The sequence below is a fragment of the Vicugna pacos genome, chromosome 17 (assembly GCF_048564905.1).
Source record: "Vicugna pacos chromosome 17, VicPac4, whole genome shotgun sequence".
NCBI lineage: Eukaryota > Metazoa > Chordata > Mammalia > Artiodactyla > Camelidae > Vicugna > Vicugna pacos.
In genome coordinates, this window is record NC_133003.1 from 23135351 (window position 1) to 23154441 (window position 19091).

The 19091-nt window shown below is 41.7% G+C and overlaps 1 protein-coding gene and 1 long non-coding RNA gene across 9 annotated transcripts in view; one reads left to right on the plus strand and one right to left on the minus strand.

Annotated features, from left to right (window-relative positions):
* The window catches only part of RAD54L2 (RAD54 like 2), a 107246-nt gene that overhangs the window by 9281 nt on the left and 78874 nt on the right, over positions 1-19091 (plus strand). For 5 of the 8 annotated variants that reach the window (XM_072941364.1, XM_072941365.1, XM_072941368.1 and 2 more), the window contains one exon: positions 3657-3911. The exons of 1 other annotated variant lie outside the window; for it this stretch is intronic. The gene's annotated coding sequence lies outside the window, so the exon portion shown is untranslated. Of the gene's footprint in view, positions 1-3656; positions 3912-12134; positions 12315-14434; positions 14591-19091 lie in introns of those variants that run through there. 2 more of the 8 variants (XM_072941367.1, XM_072941366.1) reach the window with 2 other exon arrangements.
* LOC107033147 (uncharacterized) lies at positions 8578-12127 on the minus strand. The gene is made up of 4 exons (XR_001458550.3): positions 11914-12127; positions 11427-11538; positions 10259-10333; positions 8578-8692 (listed from the first exon to the last, which is right to left on the minus strand). It is a non-coding gene; the product is annotated as an uncharacterized lncRNA (long non-coding RNA).

A 19091-nucleotide genomic window follows, 5' to 3' on the forward strand; every position in this document is an offset into this window, starting at 1 on the left:
TTTAGTTCCCCTCATCTAGCAAAATTCTGCAAATGATGACTGGGGCTTCTAAAGAAACAAGCAAGGATTTTACAATACCTTTAGAATGTCTTGTTTGAGATGCCTGGTTGACTTCTTGGGGCAGAGGGTTTTTCCAGCCCATCTGGCCCCTTGACCCTAATGGGCTGTTTGTCTCCTGTGCCTTTTGATGTTCCTGATCAGAGCAGAAGGTTCATTACCTTGGTGCCAACTGTGTGGCCCCTTGAATATATAAGGATGCCATCCTGGTCCTGGGGCCTGGGCCTGGGGTTAGAAAGGGCGGAGAGGGCAAGGAAGAGGCATAGCTGGTTTTCCATATAAGCCATTTTTGTACTCTTGACTTTGAAGCCGCTGAGCATGTACTACTTTGTTTGTTTGTTTATTTTCTTAGAGGGAGTAGTAATTAGGTTTATTTATTTATTTACTATTTTTTTAATGGCAGGACTGGGGATTGAATCCAGGACCTCTTGTGTGCTAAGCATGTGCTCTTCCACTAAGCCATACACCATCACCAGTCTCCATGTAATACTTTGATAAAAATAAAATTGGGGGTGGGTGGGGGTATAGCTCAGTGGTAGAGCATATGCTTAGCATGTGCAAGGTCCTGGGTTCAATTCCCAGTACTTCCATTAAAAAAAGTAATAATAAATTTAAAAAAATAAAATTGGTATTAAAAAGTAAAACTCTGCATGTGATTATACATTTGTCAAAACCCATAGAAGGTACAAGCACCAGATGTAAACTGTGGACTTTGGGTGATATGGACTATGGGACTTTTGGGGAAGAAGATTTTGGGGGAGCTCTATTTTCTTTCTGCTCAGTTTCGCTGTCAACCTAAAACTGCCCTAAAAATAGTCTGTTTATAAACAAACAAAAGTAAAACTGACAAACGCAGAGAACAGTACCCTCCCCTGGTGTTTGCAAGGGTTATATGACCTAAGGGACATAAAGGGCTTAGCCTAACCCCAGTCATTACTCAATATCAGTTGGCTTTTGTGTTTTATCCTAAAGCCATCTATGGCCTGTGCTTCCCTCTCAGGTGCCACTCATGGGAGGGAGATGGCAAGTACAGGCCCTTCCCGCTCTTTATTTCAGGATGCTGAGGCATCAAAGGCTTTGTCCCTAGCTCAGTCACATGGTTTAACTGGTGTTGCTACAGCCAGGCCTCTGGTGGGTTACTAACCTCCTTTGGGGCTGAAGTTCTGCAGTCAGTCAAGACTCCTGACAGGCCCTGAGCACCTACTTTGTGCAAGGTCCTATGCTCAGCCCTTTGAAATGTTCCTTCCTCAGTCCTATGGAAAGGCATTATGCTCCATTTTGACAGATGAGTAAGCTCTGGCTCTGAGAAGTTACTAACTTGTTCAAGGCTGCTCAGCTCTAAGCACAAAGTCTGGAGCTTCTGTTCTCTCCTCCATTTGGAAAGAAGACACAGGAGGTGAGCATTCAGCCAACACACCAGGGACTGCTTGGTCTGTGGCCCTCAATCCTCCACACACACCCCCATCACCAGCAGCTGAATTAAGATGCCACCTTGGAGGACAACATCTTCCCAGAGGGGCTGGAGCAGCCCAGTGACCTCTACCAGGTGTTAGGACACCTGTCCTGGGGAAGGATGAGCCAGCTACCCACCTTCTAGGGCCTGAGGTCAGAGGTGCTGGAGCAGGAAGCCTGATTCCCCATCCTCCCTCCCCTGGCCTGCTGCATTCATTTTAGGCAGCTCATGCCTCCCTTTGTAAGCCCCCTTGCCTGCCACCTCCTCCCTCCCAGTAAGAGGGACATGGGGAGGAGAAGCTATCCTGGAGGTCCAGACCTTCAATGTGTTGTGTATGTGGTATTAAATATATTCATAGAGTGTAACCATCTCCACCATCCATCTCCATAAGTCTTTTCATCTTGTGAAACTGAAACTCCATAGCCATTAAACAATAACTCCCAATTCTCCACTCCCCTTAACTCCTGGCAGCCACCATCCTACTTTCTGTTCTGTGCATTTGATGGCTTTAGATACCTCATGTAAGTGGAATCACACATTATTTGTCTTACTGTGACTGGCTTTGACTTAGCATAATGTCCTCAAGGTTCAATTATGCTATAGCATATGTCAGAATTTCCTTCCTCTGTAAAGTTGAATAATATTCCATCATATGTATATACCATATTTTGTTTATCCATTTATCAGTTGATGGACACTTGGGTTGCTCCCACATTTTAGCTATTGTGAATGATGTTGCTATGAACATGGGGGTACAAATAATCTACTTTCAGTTCTTTGGAGTACTTACTCAGCAGTGGAATTGCTAAATCATATGATAATTCCATTCTTAATATTTTGAGCAACTGCCATACTGTTTTCCATAGCAGTAGTTAACATTTTACAGTCCCACCAACAGTGCACAATGGTTCCAATTTCTCCACATCCTTGGCAACCTTTGTTATTCTGTTTACTTCATTATGAATGTATAGACATACACAGTTACACAGTGGTGTATTGAGTTTGTATCCACCTGCTTTGCTGAATTCATTTATTAGTTCTGACAGCTTTTTTGATGTGGAAACTTTAGTATTTTCTACATATAAGGTCCTATTATCTGTGAACAGTGATTATTTTACTTCTTTCCTATTTGAATATCTTTAATTTCTTTTTCTTGCCTAATTGCTCTGGTTAGAAATTCCAGTACTGAAGTGGCAAAGCAGGCATCCTTACCCTGTTCCTCATGTTAGAGAATAGCTTTCAGACTTTCACCATTAAGTATGAATTTTGCTGTGGGTTTTTCATTTATGGCTTTTATTATGTTAAAGTAGTTTCCTTCTGTTCCTAGCTTGTTGAGCATTTTTATCATGAAAAAGTGTTGAATTTTGTCAAATGCCTTTTCTGCCTCAATTGAGAGGACCAAGTGTTTTTTTCCCCCTTCATTCTATTAACATGATGTTATTACATTGATTGATTTTCATGTGATAAACATCCTTACATTCCAGGAGTAAATTGCACTTGATTGTGGCATATAATCCTCTTAATATGCTACTAAATTCAGTTTGCTAGTATTTTGTTGAGGATTTTTACATCAGTGTTCATAAGGGATAGTGGTATGTAGTTTTCTTTTCTTGTAGTATCTTCATCTAACTTTGGTATTAGGGTAATCCTGACCTCACAGAATGAGTTAGCAGGTGTTCTCCCCTCTTCAATTTTTTTTTTTTTTGAAAAGTTTAGAAAGTCTTGGTATTAGTTCTTTAAATGTTTGGTAGTAATCACCCGAGAAGCTGTCAGGTCCAGGGCCTTTCTTTGTTGGAGATTTTTGATGGCTGATTCAATCTTCTTACTAGTTATAGGTCTATTAAGATTTTATATTCATGATTTAGTCTTGGCAGGTTTTGTGTTTCTAGGAAGTTATCCACTTCATTTAGGTTATCCAAATGGTTCATATACAATTATTCATAGTAATCTCTTATAGTCCTTTTTATTTGTGTAGAATCAGTAGTAATATTCCCACTTTCATTTTCTGATTTTGGTTATTAGAATCTTTTTTTCCCATGGTAAGACTAGCTAAAGGGTTGTCAATTTTATTGATCTTTCAAAGAATCAACTTTTGGTTTCATTAATTTTCTCTGTTCTTCTGTTCTCTGTTTTGTTTATCTTCTAGGTCCTTACCTTGCTATGAGTCCTCTCCCCAAGAAACTGTCCATACATATCAAAGTCTGCAGACATATTCAGGTCTTGACCTGATCCTGAAATCCAGAGATCTCCATTTAGAAATTTTGGTGCTGAAGGGCTTAAAATTCCAGTGGTCCCTGAAAGATTAAAGTGGGTAAAGAACAAGACAAAAGAAAAGGAGAAGGACCAGCCCTGACAACTCAGCAGGCGCCGCATTGGAAAGAGCCTCTTGAGCTCTATTGTGGTAGGTTGGGTTGGGCCCTAATGTCTGCATTTCTAAAAGCTCCCAGCCCTGCTTCTTTGTAACTTACTCATGCAGTTCTTGGCCTCTTGACCTTTACCTATACTCAGAATTTTCTTGTCCACCCTTCACCCAACTCCCACTCCTGCTCCCAAACCTGGCTTGCCTATTCTCTCCTTCCTTTCACCCCAATATGAGTTGGGAGCCTGCCTAGCCAATCTGTCTGAACTAGGGCTGTTTTGATGATATCCAAAGCCGCTGAAGCTCCTTTAAGCAAAACAAAGGCCTGATTATAAAGCGCAAAGTGGGGGTAATTTTTGGACTCCACAGGCAGGGACCCTGGTACTTTCTTCCCTTCCTCATCTGGGACTCTCAGCCCAGTAGCCTCTGACTTATTTCATAGCTCTCTGCATCTTCGAACTTGACTCCAAATTTTAGGGCTATAAAATCCAGTTGGCCCATCTGTAATTAGGTATTCTCCCTGGGCCAATCAGCTACTGCTAGGGAACTGACCCATAGCACAAACATATTCTATAGGCTTTACTCCTGAGTGGGTGTGCAGTTTTGTAAAGGGGAGTATGGACTTAGTAGACCCCAAAAGTGTCTCCTGCAACCCTTAAGGTATTTACCCTGTGTTTCCCTCTTGTAGTGGTGTAACTGCCTTTAGTTGCTCTGCCTCCCTCAGTTGACACAAGCTCTTAGTACAGAGGCCAAATTGGATAACTCTGTCTACAGGGTTGAAACAGAATATGCCCAATAAGTATTTGTGGACCGAAGTGCCAAGAAAGCACAGAAAAAGAACTGGTCTTTAGGTTCATAGAGGCATTGCAGAAGAAATGACATTTGGGCCAGGTATTAAAGCACAGTAAGTTTACTAACTGGGAGTAGAGGTTTAGCAAGAAGGAATGGTGGCCCTCTGACCTGAATTGGTCCAACCACACATTACTGAGCACCCAAAGATTAACAACACATCGAGTGATGCTATGGGAGTAGGTAAGGCCTGGAAATGATTGAGGAGTAGCTGAAGGAAGGATTTAACTACTGGAGTGTCTGAACCAAATGTTTCTTCCTCTGAAGCCCTGCCGATTGTTGGTTCTCACAGGAGTTAAGACTGTATTATAATTGTGTTTGTGTGCCTGTATCCCTCAGGAGCCTCAGGGGCTGCGTGCTTTTCATCTTTGTATAACAAAACCCCAGGGTTCTTTTTTTTTTTTAATGAAACTGAATCCCCTCGTGGAAAATGGGGGCTGTGGACAACTTTAATATTCTATTCAGTATGTGTTCATGGAACCCAGTCCTGTACTGGACTTTGAGGCTACTGAGAGGAGCCAATGTGGTCCTAGCTGGAAGAGTCAGACACAGTTCCAGTAAGAATGAGGTAGATGCTATAACCAAGATAATTGCAAAAGTGCTGGTAAGTCTGGGGAATCCCAGCCAATCTTACATAGTAAGAGCTTATCATCTTCTCTAGGAGAAGATCATGGAATTGACTTAAAACAGCAAAGATGTTAGCCAAATTTTCTGTGAACTAAATAAACCTGCACATAGACTTAGTACTTTCAAAGAGTGTTTATAGCCGTCTCCCCATTTCTTGCTTACCATTGCACACACGTTTTTCACATTTTACAGATGAAGAGCCTATCTCAGGGAGGTTAAGTGATTTCCCCAAGGTCACACTGCCTGTGAAAGCAGTTGCCCCCACAGCATCCCTGAGGAAGAACCCTACACTGCATGGAGGGAGTGTCAACCCTTCCCAGATACTCCAAGTTCTCTCCAGACCTCAGGATGTATAAATCTTATTCTTCCTCCTCTACTCAGGAAAACATGTATTGATCACCTGCCATGTGGGAGGCATCATCCCTCCTCCCTTATTGAAACCTGCTCTCAGAAAAGCACCAACATAACAATCATTTGCCTCTGGATTAGTAAATGCTTTGTCTTCTCACTGTGTACCATACATATATAAATATGTATTTGAATGTAGATCTGGGTTTAAATTCTGACTCTACCAGTTACCAGCCATGAGAACTCATGTAACTCAACTCTTCCTTCATTTTCTTTCTTTTAAGTTGAGGTAAAATTCATATAACAGAAAATTAACCATTTTCAGTGTACAACTCGGTGGCATTTATGACATTCACTTCTATCTAATTCCAATTTTCATCACTTGAAAATGAAACCTCATACCTATTAAGCAGTTATTCTCCATTGTCTTCCCTTCCCCTCCTTCAGCCCATGGCAACTACCAACTTGCTTTCTGTCTCTATGGATTTGCCTTTTTTGCATATTTCATATAAATAGAATCATACAATGTGTGACCTTTTATGTCTGGTTCCTTTCACTTAGCATATTGTTTTCACTGTGTTAGTACATGTTATAGTATATATATATATGTGTGTGTTTCATTCTTTTTTATGAATAAATACCATTTCATTGTATGGATATACCACATTTTGTTTTTTTATTCATCTGTTGATGAATATTTGGGTTTCTTCCACTTTGGCTGTTGTGAATAATGCTACAATGTATCAGTATCTGTTTGAGTCCTTGGTTTTGATTCTTTTAGGTATATATATACGTTAAAATGAAATTGCTGGGTCTTGTCATCATCAGTTTTCCACTGTGGCTTCACCATATTACATTTCCATCAGCAAAACACAAGGGTTCTAATTTCCCTGTATCCTCACTAACACTTGTAATTTTCTGTGGTTTTTTTTTTTTTTATCTCAGAAATCATTGCCAAATCCAATGTTCGGAAGCTTTTCCCCTATGTTTTCTTCTAAGAGTTTCATAGTTTTAGATTTTTACGTTAGGTCTTTAATCCACTTTGAGTTCATTTTTGTATATGGTATAAGGTAAGGGTCTAATTTCATTCTTTTGTGTGTGGATATCCAATTTTTCCAGCACGATTTGTTGAAAAGACTGTCCTTTCCCCACTGGATGATCTTGACATCCTTATCAAAAATCATTTGACTATGCATGTAAGGGTTTATTTCTGGGCTTGCTATTCTATTCCATGACAGTCTTTATACCCATACCATACTGTTTTGATGACTACCACTTTGTATTAAGTTTTGAAATCAGGAAGTGTGAGTCTTCCAGCTTCACTTTTTTTTTCAAGATGGTTTTGGCTATTTTGAGACTCCATATGAACTTTATGATGAATTTTTCTATTTCTGCAAAAATGTTGGGATTTGATAGGGATTGTATCAAATTTGTATATTGCTTTTGGGCAGCACTAATATTTTAACAATCCATGCACACAGAATGTCTTTCTATTTATTTGTATCTTCTTAAATTTCTGTTAGCAACATTTTATAGTTTTTTGTGTATGTACTAGTCTTTTCTCTCTGGTTAAGTTTGTTACCAAGTATTTTATTCCTTTTGATGCTCATGTAAATGGAATTGTTTTCTTAATTTCCTTTTCATATTGTTCAGTATTAGTGTATGAATACATAACTGATTTTTGTGTGGATTTTGTGTCCTGCAACTTTGTTGACTTCATTTATTAGGGTTTTTTTTGATGTGGTATCTTTAGAGTTTTCTGCATATATGATCATGTCATCTGTGAACAGAAATCATTTTACTTTTTTTTCAATTTTGATGTCTTATTTCTGTTTCTTGCCTAACTGCTCTAGCTAGGACTTCCAGTACTGTGTTGAATAGAAGTGATGAATGTGGGCACCCTTGTCTTATTCCTGATCTTATATAAAAAAGTTTCACATTTCACCATTGAATATGATATTAGCTATGCTTTTCATATATGGCCTTTATTGTGTTGAGGTAGTCTCCTTCTACTCCTAGTTTGTTGAGTGTTTAAACTTTTTTTTTAGCTATCAAAAGGCTGATTTTGATGGCCTTTATCTTTTTCTTGCCTAATTGCTCTGGCTAGACCTTCCAGTGCAATGGTAAATAGCAGTGGAGGAAGCAGACATCCTTATCTTGTTCCTGGTCTTAAGTAGAAAGCTTTCAAAGCTTTCAGCATTTCACCATTGAGTACAGTTTTAGCTGTGGATTTTTTGTAAATACACTTTATAATGTTAAGGAAGTTTCTTTCTTTCCCAGTTTGCTGAATATTTTTTTTTTAATCATGAAATCTAACCCTGCCTCTGGGAGTATCCACATGTGGTGAGGGTGGGCAGATTCTCATGGCCTTGGAGCCATGGCCCAGGGCCCCTCACATTTCCCACCGAGCCCAACAGGGTTGGTTAAATGGAACCTGAGTCACCAAAACTTTGGCTCTAAAGTGATCAGGGAGTGGCCACTGACTGAGCTGTCAGGAGTTACACTGAGAAGCCGGGAATGACCCTGACCATCCCAGCCTGCACAGCTAAACCCTGAAGTCGTTAGTACTACCTCTGTCTTGTCTTTCCTATTTCCATGCCCTTTCCCATGCTGTTCTGCTATCCTCCTCATCCTTAAAGACCCTTTTTTAGCAAGTCTTCTTCCATTGCACTACACTTTCACCTTGTGCATGGGAGATCTCCCTTTCCATTTTCGCATGACCCGTGATTTGTACCATCCTTGGAGAAATGACCTCACTCTGAATTATCACAATCATATGAGATTCACCTGGTTTGCCAAAAGCTCCAAGGGATCCCCACCCCTCCCCTTTCATTCCCAGTGCCTCACAGGCCTGCTTCAAGGATGGGCACAACACATATTTTTGTTTGTTAAGCATATTTATTGAACTCTTCTGTGGCTGTCCTCAGTCTTGGTGATCCTGATAAGACTGACAAGATCCTTTTGCCTTGGCCTCGCAATCTTATAAAGGGAGAGAGGTGCTAAAAGATAAAGAAAAATATTGGATAGCATTAAGTTCTCTGTGGGTAGAGAAAATAGGGTGATATCATGATGACTGGGCAGCTGCTTAAATTGGGTAGGTGGTCATGGAGGGCTTCTTTGAGGAAGCTGATGGAACTCCATCTTGGAGACAATGGAATTATTTTCTGTAGGACTTTTTTTAAAGCAACTGTTTCTACGGCATCTGTCTATTGACTTGGCAAATATACATGGTCATTTATGAGGTACGACAGTAATCTGGGCTGCTTCCCTAGGAGTTGATGGCTGTATCTTTCTCATCCTCCCAGGATCAGCCCTGAAAGTAGTGATTCCTTCAGGACCATGCAATCTGGGAGCAAAACTACAAGTACTTTTCCACTCTCCAGGCAGTCATTTGGGGGTTCTTACTCCACCCCATGCCACTCCTGAGCTCTGGTCCTTTTGCCTAGATTTCTCCTTCCCTGAGTTTTCACATGCTCCTCTTGGCATTCAGATTTCAGCTCAAAGGTCACCTCATCAGGGTGGTCTTACCCAATGCCTCCCTCTCTTGACAGCCTCTCTCCTATATAGGTCTCTGGTTTATGTTCTTTTCAGCACTTATTAGAATTTGAAATTATCTTATATTATTTGTCTCCCCAGTTTAGAAAGTAAGCGACTTTAGGGCAGAGACCTGTATCTCTTGTTCAGTGCTAGATTAACATCTGAAATACAGTGTGAGGACAACAAATATCTGAACATCCACATGGGACAGGTTTTTATTAATTACACTTTACAGACCAGAATCGTTCAAGCTCAACTTTGAATATAAATTTTGATTCACTTCAGTGCATGGTTTTAAGAGTATTCTATGCTCAAACCCCACCCCCTACTTACATCCCAGCTTCAATTTTTCCATCTTTAAAGTGGGATAGTACTTGTACATACCTCACAATGTCAATGTGAAGATTAAATGCACCAATACCTCTAAAATGCTTACATTTATGCTCGCATGTCTTATTAATATCCCCCAGCATCCAGCACAGTGCCTGGTGCAAGGTAGGTACCCAGTATGTAATTCCTGAATGGAGAATTTTATGGTGTAGCAATTTTGCCAGTCCTTCCTTAAACATTGGTGTGGACTTTTAAAAGCCTCCCAGAGATTATAATCCAATAGAAAAGAAGTTGTGTACAAGCAGAAAGTTTAAAAAACATTCCAAGAATGTTTGTTGAAGAAAAACAACTCTGTCACCTTGGAACCTGTTTCACAGTGATCATGGCTTTGGCATCCAGAAAAGGAGATGGCTTGGAAGTGTGGCTGGTGGAAAAAGGACTGAGATGGCTTTCATGGAGTAAGGAGTAGATGAAACAGGTGAAAGGAAGTGGGTGTTTTCCCAGGTGTGAGTTCACAGTGATGAAGAAGACCTAGTTCTAGTTTCTGATTAACAAGTTGCTGGTGAGTCTCATCTAATCCCAACAGGAAGACCTTAGATTTTTAAACCTAACTGGAAGGCAGAGCCATCAATAGGCAGCTCTGTGTGTGTCACTCTAGGGAATACCGCCCCCCACCCCAAGAGAACCCATTTCCTTACAAGTGAATTGGGGGTAGCGTTATCTCCAAAGGCGATGATGAGGGCGTAACATCATCCAAGTTGTCAGGGAAGCTCCTGGAGGGCAAGGAAGCAGTAATGTCACAGAAGGGGAATGGCATCTTGGGAGGAGGGAATGGAAGGCACTTCCATCACCAGGGGAGCCATCCCTGGCCCTTGTTGCTCCAAGCTCATTGACAGAGGAGGAAGGTAAGTGTCGGTGTCTTTGATGGTTGTGTATGGGGTCTTTTTGGAGAGTGGAGAGGAATAAACAGTAAGACTCTCAAGTTTCTGCCCAGCTCTACTGGTCTCTTTTTCCACCCTTTGGTCATCTTTAGGGCTCTCACTTGAACTCACTTCAACATTTGAGTGTTGAAATCTGCTTTATGTGTCACATAGGTGGTCCAAGCTAAGAGGCCAATTGGGGAAAATGCAAGGCCTGGAGCTGGGAGGGATCAGAGTGCTGGTCTGATCTTGGGATTCTGAGAAAAGTGAATCAGCTTTGGGAGCATCTTTGTCCCTTTAGATCATAGGATGAAATCCCTTACTTGAGGGAATAGAGCCTCAAGATGTTTTGAGCATGCTGCTTTCTAACCTATGAGCCTGCTGTTTCCAGATGGTTACAAAAATGCCTTTAGCCAGCAGAGCCTTTTCCTTACTTCCAGAAGGTAATCTAAATGGAAATCCATGTGTGATACAGCAACAAAAATTAATTTAGGTTCAAGTGACTGATATCAGACCCTTTCTGGAAAGTCTCTTCCGACAAGGGAGAAGGGTATCAAGGGAGAATTTCCTAAATCTCAGAAGCCAAGGGGCTAAGTGGGAATGGAAAACTTGAGGACATGTGAAAGCTATGATACTTTTGGAGCACTTTCTGCAGATCTAAATTGCCATCAATAGTTTGGGAATACACACTTGTGTTTTTATAACCTAATTTGCTCCAAAAGTAACTGATCTCTAGAGGTGTGAAGGCCCAAACGAAAAAGGAAATGGGAAGGAGAAAGGATTTTTTAATCTTGATTTTATGAGGGGAACAAAATCCACTTTTAGAAATTTTTCATCGTCTTATCAGTGTTCATTTCTTGGGAGGAGAGGGATGAGGAAGGAGAGGAAGAAGAAGGGAACCTGGGGCTGTAGTGGAGAGAGCTGACACAATCTCTCTTTTTCTTACCTGGGGCCCACATGGCAGTAATTCCCAACTTGAGGGAGGAGAACCTGCATCCTTAACCTCCCCGAGTGTCAGTGATCAAGAAAGCCCTTTCTTGTCCTTGCTTCTTTTCAGGCTTCAGTCCACAGGAAACGGGCAGGAGGTTGTGGTGGAAGAAAGAAAACCGAAGGTTACATGGTGCTTATCAATTTCAGGGGTCCTTCAGGGCTGCGCACAACCTCTCTAGGAGGCGATAGTAGTAGTAGCAATCATCATTGGCAGCATCAGCAATTACCGATCCCCAATGTTGAGCCCCATATCTCTGCTCCAGACATTTACATCATCTCATTCAATCTTAACAAGCCACCGAAGTTATCCCCAAGTGAGGAATGAGAACGAACCGAGGATCACAAATGAAGCATCAACTAGCCAGCGTTCCTCTTCTGATGGCTAGCGGGGTGCAAACCCATTCCGTCAGACCCACCACTAAAACCATTCCCAAGTTTCTAACCTGAAATTTCCATTTTTCGTTCACTCTTGAAACAGTTCTCTATACCAAAGACGGCTCAGTTCAGTGAGGAATCGCGGTCCACCCCGCGCGGGAAAAGAGGGGCCTCCGCTAGGTTCTCAGCGGAACTTTCCTGTCGGCGGCGCGTGTTCCCGTCCGGGAGGCCGGGCGCTCGGGCCGGGAGGGGGACGCTTTCTGGCGCGGACCGCCAGCGGAGGCTGCGAGCGCCGCCGCCGGAGAAGACCGACGCTCAGCCGGAGGCAGCCTGCGGCGCCCGGGCCTGGCCGGCTGCTTTTCTCCACCTTCGCCGCCGCGGCCAGAGGCACTGCCCAGGCGGGCGCAGCGGAACGCTCAGTCACTTGGCCCTGCCCGGCCCGTCGCGGCCTGGAGCCGCGGCGCGGGAGGTGAGTGAGGGTGCCGGCCCCCGGCTCCCGGCTCGGGCCGCCGGGACCCGCAACAATGGGGGCCGAGTAGGGACGCGGCCCGGGCCCCTGGCGCTCAGCGGCCTGGGGCAGCTAGTCGGTCCCGGCAGCCCGGGCCTTGAGGGGCTGGATCCGACCTGGGAAACTCCAGTGGCCGGAGGCTTGGCGGGGGTCTTGGCCTCCACTCGGGGCCTCGTTGGCTTGGTATTTTGGTTTTTTGTACCCAGGAAAGGAAGTCATAGGGGCTCGGAGACTTAACTCTAGCGGCGTGCGCTCTTAGCATTTGATGCAGGCGTCCTGGCGACTGACCATAGCGGGGTGGATGGGGATGGGGTTGGGGAGGGGGTGGCTTGCTTTTGGAATTCTAGGGGCCTCAGTGTGACTGGTCCCTAAGACAAATTGAGATGCGTTTTCTCCGCCTTATCCCCCCATCTCCACGTCCCAAGGTTTGTGAACTTAGCTGACTGGAGTCTGGCTGGGAAGAAGGGGCATTGAGAGTTTAGCTTCTATGAGGTAGCTGGTGATTAGTTCCTGGAAAGGCAGTAGCTCAGCTGGGCACAGGGGAGTTGAGCAAAGAGCTGGATTCTCCAGGGCCCAGATGCATCCTGGTGTTGAGTGCTTCTCAGGCAGGAAACTTGTCACAAGAGTGTCACGGTGAGTAGTGTTGGCTACGTTGGCAATAGGATGAAGCTAGAATTGTGAATTGGGAGACTATAGAGGAGGCTGCTGAGGTTGGGGAATTCGCCTTTTGTGGGCCATGGCAGTGGCAGCTTGTGAGATGAACAAGGGACCATTGCAGAGTGGGCTTTCTTATAGAGAATGACCTCTTGCTGCGGGGGAAGGGGTGACTCAGATTTGTTAGAATTCCCTGCCTTTGCTAGTGGATGTGGCTGACTATGTTGGCACTGAGGCAAATGGGGCTGAAAGGGGCATTTGGGGGCTGAATTAAGTTTGTTCCCGAATAGAAGACAGTGTAGACCGTTCCTTCTTACTCCCAGTCAGAATGGTAGCTGTCATTGACAATAATTTTAAGAATTTCTTCATGGTATTTGGAGCCAAAGCTTTCCTCTGTTCGTTTTTTTCCTCATTTGTTTTTGAATTGTGACTCATACTTTCTTTTTAGCAGTATGGCTATTGTTTGTGATGACAGACAAATTTAGACACCATAATATATGTAAATTCTAGGGATTTTCAGTCCAATTTTTATAAATCTAAATTAATTTAAGAGCCTGTTTTTACTAATTTGTATGTCACTCTTTTAATGTATGCAACTCTAGAGAAGGATGTGAAAACAGTGTATGTTGTAAAAAGTTCTTTATGTCCCTAAATCCATGAAACTTCATTTTCTCCTACTACAATGAAGTCATTACATTAAATCTCTTACATCTTAGTGACTGGCATTTTAGCTCTTCCAGGACATTATTTTCACTAGAAGTGTTGTCTGTCTTAAGTAAATTTGGTCTGTACACTGTCTCATCTGTATCCTTGAAAGGCAGTGTGCAAAGTCCAGACAGTAGAGTGTTAGGAAGTATATTGCCTAATTGGAGTATACTGGAGTATAAATTTTCAGGTGAGATTTGAGGTTAATTCTATTTGTAGTTATACTGATAGTTCTGGGGATTGTTTTTTCCCTTAATTTAAAAAAAAATCGTATATTTCCGTTGAACTGTATTCTTTCTCTGTCTTTCTTTCTTGTAAGTTCTTTACCTAATTCATTGTTTCATAAACCACTATCTATTGAATTATGCCAAGCATTGTATTAGGCACCTCCACAATGGTCATGTTTTTGATGTTTTAATAGTAGTAGTTCATATTTCAGAAGTGGCTATAGTTCTGTGAGGAAAGAAGTGATTCAGGCAAGCATTTAATCAGTAAAGCTGTTGAATGAAGTTTTTATAAAGTATTGATTTTGACTAGTGACAATTGATTATCTTCATATATTTCCATGGAAAAAGTTCACAGTGGTATGAGATTGTTTTTGCATTGTTTTATTTAAATAAATCTGTTAACTTTAAATACACCTATAGACAAACACAAGGTAGATTCTGTTTCTGTGTGTGTATGAATGAGTAGTGATTTACAAATCCTGTGTATGTGCTTAGGTTCTCCAGGAAGCCATCACACTTTCCTTCCCACTGTGATTTTGGGAGACTGAAGGCCTTGCTTACCCTCCTTTGTCTGGTTCACTGTATATAGGCTGGGAGTGTCTGCTGATGGCTTGGAGTGCTGTCTCCTAGAACAGGAGGAATAAGGTTGAGGTAAGGCTCAATCTACTTGAAATTCCTTGCCTCTTAATTTTTACTGCATAAATTATATTTGAATGCTTTTTGGCTTTGTTAATCTCCATTCTGATCTAGTTAAATGAAATTGTGTCTTGGCTCTCTTCTCTATCTCCCTGTGTGTGTATTTTGGCCAAAAAAAAAAAAAAAGATAAGATTTAAAATCAAGGCATTTAGATAATAAATAAATTCTTTGAAGTATCTGTTTCCATCTGGAATATTCACTTGATCAAATCAAATAAAAACTGCTTAAATAAAGCAAATAGTTGTTTAGAAGGCAAAGTAATTGCTGAAAAATGTTTTTGACTGCCTCTTTGTCAGATGGATCAACTTCAGAAACTCTTGGAAAGAAGACTTAGAGTATTTGATTTCTTTGGAAAAATTCTAAGATGTCTAAATATAATGGAAAGAGCATGGTCTTTGGAGTCATCTCATCTCTACCTCTTGCTTGCTTTTTGACCTGAGTCAAACTCAGGTACACTGTCTCATCTGTATCCTTGAAAGGCAGTGTGCAAAGTCAAACTCAGGTCAAAAACCTCTCTGAACCTTTTTTCCTTCCTTTCTTCCTTCTTTCCTTCCTTCCTTCCTTTTTTGGTGTTTTTTGGGGGGGGGGCGTGGAAATGAGTTTTATTTATTTATTTATTTATTTATTTATTTATTTATTTATGGAGATACTGGACATTGAACCCAGGGCCTTGTGCATGCTAAGAATGCACTCTACTGCTGAACTATACACTACCCTTGCCCCCGAGCTCTGTTTTTTAATTTAATTTTTTTCAATCTGTAAAATGAGGCTAATATAACTTCTGCAGGTTGTAGTGAGGACTAGAGATGAGTGCCTAATGCTTCATGGGTGGTCAGTGCTTGCTGTTAGTAGTAGTTGGTGTATATCATTAAGTAGGGGGTACTATTCTCAGTAGTATTAGTAGTAGGAGTGTAGCTGGGTGCTATGCATGGAAGAGAGGTTCAGTTTCCTTGTGTGGTGAGGAAGGCAGCCCTCTGTCTACACCTGTTGGCACCCTGGAAGGTGACAGAATTGTTGAGATAGTCTTTATCCAGTACTGGTAGGTGAGTCCACACTATAAAGTCCAAGGTCATTCCTGGCACTGGTAGGTTTTTTTTCCTGGCAGTTTCTGTGGGGAAGCCAGGAGGTAGCTGTTTGGCATGTCCTTGTTTTGGGAACAGTGGGCATTTCCATAGACAGAGTGCTAACGTGTGCCAGGCAGCGTCATGTCCTGTGTAGCCCCTGATCAGAATGTTTCTCTAGCTTTCTTCTGTTGGTATCAGATATTTGACTTTGGTCTTTTTACCTAGAAGGCTCCAGATACTGGAGAGATTTGTCATCTTTCTCTAATTTGGGCTAGTTTGATAGAATATAGCACTCTGTTCAGAAATGTTTTTGATGAACAGAAGGTTCACAGGATTTGTTATAGAATTGTTCAGTTTTATTTTTTCCCTTTGAGAGGGGGAAAAAAAGTCAAGAGAAAAATAAGTATGAGCCAGACAGAAATGATTCAAAATAACTGGCCCTAAATCTCTTTCAGTCTTCCTTAGCCAAATCCCCCCTCCATTCTGGGTGGTCTTTAACTCCAGTTAAAAGTAAATAATATTCCTCTGGCCTCAAAATACATGAACATCTAGATCCTGATATGTATCTACTTCAGCATCTCACAAGGACGTTTATGACCTGGCTTCTGCTTTCTTCCTTTCTAGTCCCTCTTGCCATAATTCTTCTGTTACCTGAGGCTCTAGTTATAGTGAGCTCCTTGAAGGTCCCAGCATCCTCAAACTATTTCTCCTGCTAATTTTTCTCCCCATTCTAGTGTTTGTTTGACTCTTGGACTTGAATTTACTAGGAATTCAGGCACCACTATCACTTAAAGGTCTTCCTTGATTTTTTCCAAATTAAGCTGAATGCCTTTTCTTTGTATGGCTATTACAATCTGTGAAAACTTCTTTCATAATCACTATACTTTTAACTTCGGATATTTTTGTGTGTTTTCCATTCCTACATCTATTTGAGGGCAGGATCTTGTCTTGATTAACTTTATATCCCAGTACCTAACCATTTCTGACACAGAAATAGCTACTCAGTAAATGTCAAGTGAAGAAATGAATGTCCTCTGCATACAAAATGATGTGGAATGGTTACATGATGAGAGTTCTGACTTCATGGCTGTGTCTGATCCTGGCTGAAGCAGTGCCTCTACCTTTGTATTTCCAAGTTACTATAAGCAATACTTTATTTAGCTGAAAATTTTGTTGCTTATTCCATATGTTCATGGTGTGATGCTGGGGAGCTATTGTTCTCTTTGGGTCTTGCAGAAGTTTCCCTTGGAAGAGAACGTGACAGTTCTTCATGGGTATTATCTAGATCTTTCATTGGCCACTTACTGCTTTGAGCACTTTGTCCTCATGTATGAAGAACAGTGACTAATCAGTTTGAGCTACAAGGTCTCCAGACAACTGCTGTCCAGCCAGAGAGTGGGTAATGGACTTAACACTAGGATATTGTGACTTTTGTCAGCTGATGGACCTTTTGAAGACGTAGCTGAGCTCAATGTCACTATATTCAGGATATAAAATCATTTGCCCAAACTTTGTTTAGGAATTTGAACTCAATGATTATGAAATTATCTGTATTAGGTCTTTGCTTAGCCCAATACTGTACTAACACTGAAACTGATATATTAATTCTTTGTTAGGAAGCTGTATGTTCTGAGTTAACCTGGAAGTAATGGAATTGTGCCAATTCATTTAGTCACCCTCTTGGTTCTTCTTAGTGGTAAAATAACTTGAGAATATACTATCTAAATTACTTTGATTTAATTTTCATGGTTGATCAGACCACATAGGAATCCCACTGGCCAGCTTATTGGAACCTACGTAATGCAGTTATTCTTTCATGCAGGTGACAAACATAACAGACTGCAGAAAAGGAAAGCATGAAAAATAACTGTAGTTAGATTAAAGATAAAAATTGACATGAGGTAAAAAGGAAAACTGAGACAAAGCATAAGGCACTTTAAATATGGCAAGCAACTGTTAAATTGAAGACATTTTGTGAGCAGTGTTGAAATCTTAAGAAGGAAATTGTTATAATATAGGTTAAAAGCAATAAAAACATGGACAGTTTCAGCCAGTGTAGACACATTGAAGGTACTAGCACCTACTCATGATTTTATAGCACCATTGATGAAAGTTATATATAGATAGAATTGAAAAATATCTGCTTTACTATCGTAAGTATGCCTTGCATATGTATGATATTATAGTTTATAAAACACTCTCATGTATATTTACTGCATCCTTCCAACAACCCTGTGAGGCAGATATCCCCATTTTATAGATGAAGAAGCAAACACAAGAAAGGAAAGTGGCTTGCTTTCAAGTGCACAAAGCCAATAAAAAGAAAAACTGGGACTTGATGTGAGGTTTCTAAGTTTAAGGGCCTTTTTAATGTCCTTATGACATACTGTTAGTATTTCACTTTAGGGTGACAGTCGCCCCTTATTCCAGATTTCTGGCCACTAGAGGATTCACACAAAGAAGGTAGTGCCACACAAGAAGTAGCCAAGTAACTCTGAAAGAGCTGGATGGGGGAGGAGCCTTGGAGGGAGCCCCCACCTTCCACATCGATCCCTCAATGTTCATGAGAAAAACCCAGAACCAGATGGAGATGGTTTTGCACTTGATACCCAGTGACACAAATTGGGGTCTTTCTCTTAATGTGATGAAGTATAGAAATTGGAAGAAAAAAATGGAAGTTTGGGAAAGAATCTTTTAGGTGCGATCCTGGATTGAGCTCAGGTTTTTTGTTCTCATTGTGTCTTCCAGTGTCACTGTCTCCCCCACCCCTTCTCTCTACCTTTCTCTTCTCCACTGTTTCACCCACCTCCCCCACCTTGGTTTGGACGCTGGCTTGCCATGGTCCACAGTTTCAGTGCTACCTTCCCCAGGTCTGAGAATCTGCCTGACTTTGCCCTCTGCTCTGCCAGTTGCTATCCATGAATTCTCTCTCCTAGCTTCTTTCACTGCCCCTAGGCTGCCCAGTGTTTCTGAGGAGTCAGGAAAATGGGCTGCTTTGGTTGTCAGCAGTTCCCACTGCCTCGCTTGAGCTGAGCTCTCCCTGCCCATCTGGATGCTCTTGTGTTGTATTCTCGTGGTCCCGTTTCCCACAGCAGCTTCTTGCCCATTTCCCAAGGCTCGTTTTTCCCTCAAGCCCCAGACCTGCCCCCATCTCCCTTATTCTTGACCAGCGACCTCACTTCAGGGTTTATGCTCCCTAATTTTTCTCCTTTTCCTTCCTATCATGACACTTTCATCACTCAGAGTCTCTTGCTTTTGGAAAGTCCGTGACTTTTTGACTTTTTTTTCCTGATTATGTAGGTAAAATTTACATGAGCACAGTAAAATTCTGGCATTTTTAAATAAGGTGAGAAACCTATAATCCCATACGTCAGTGTTAACTGCTATTCTA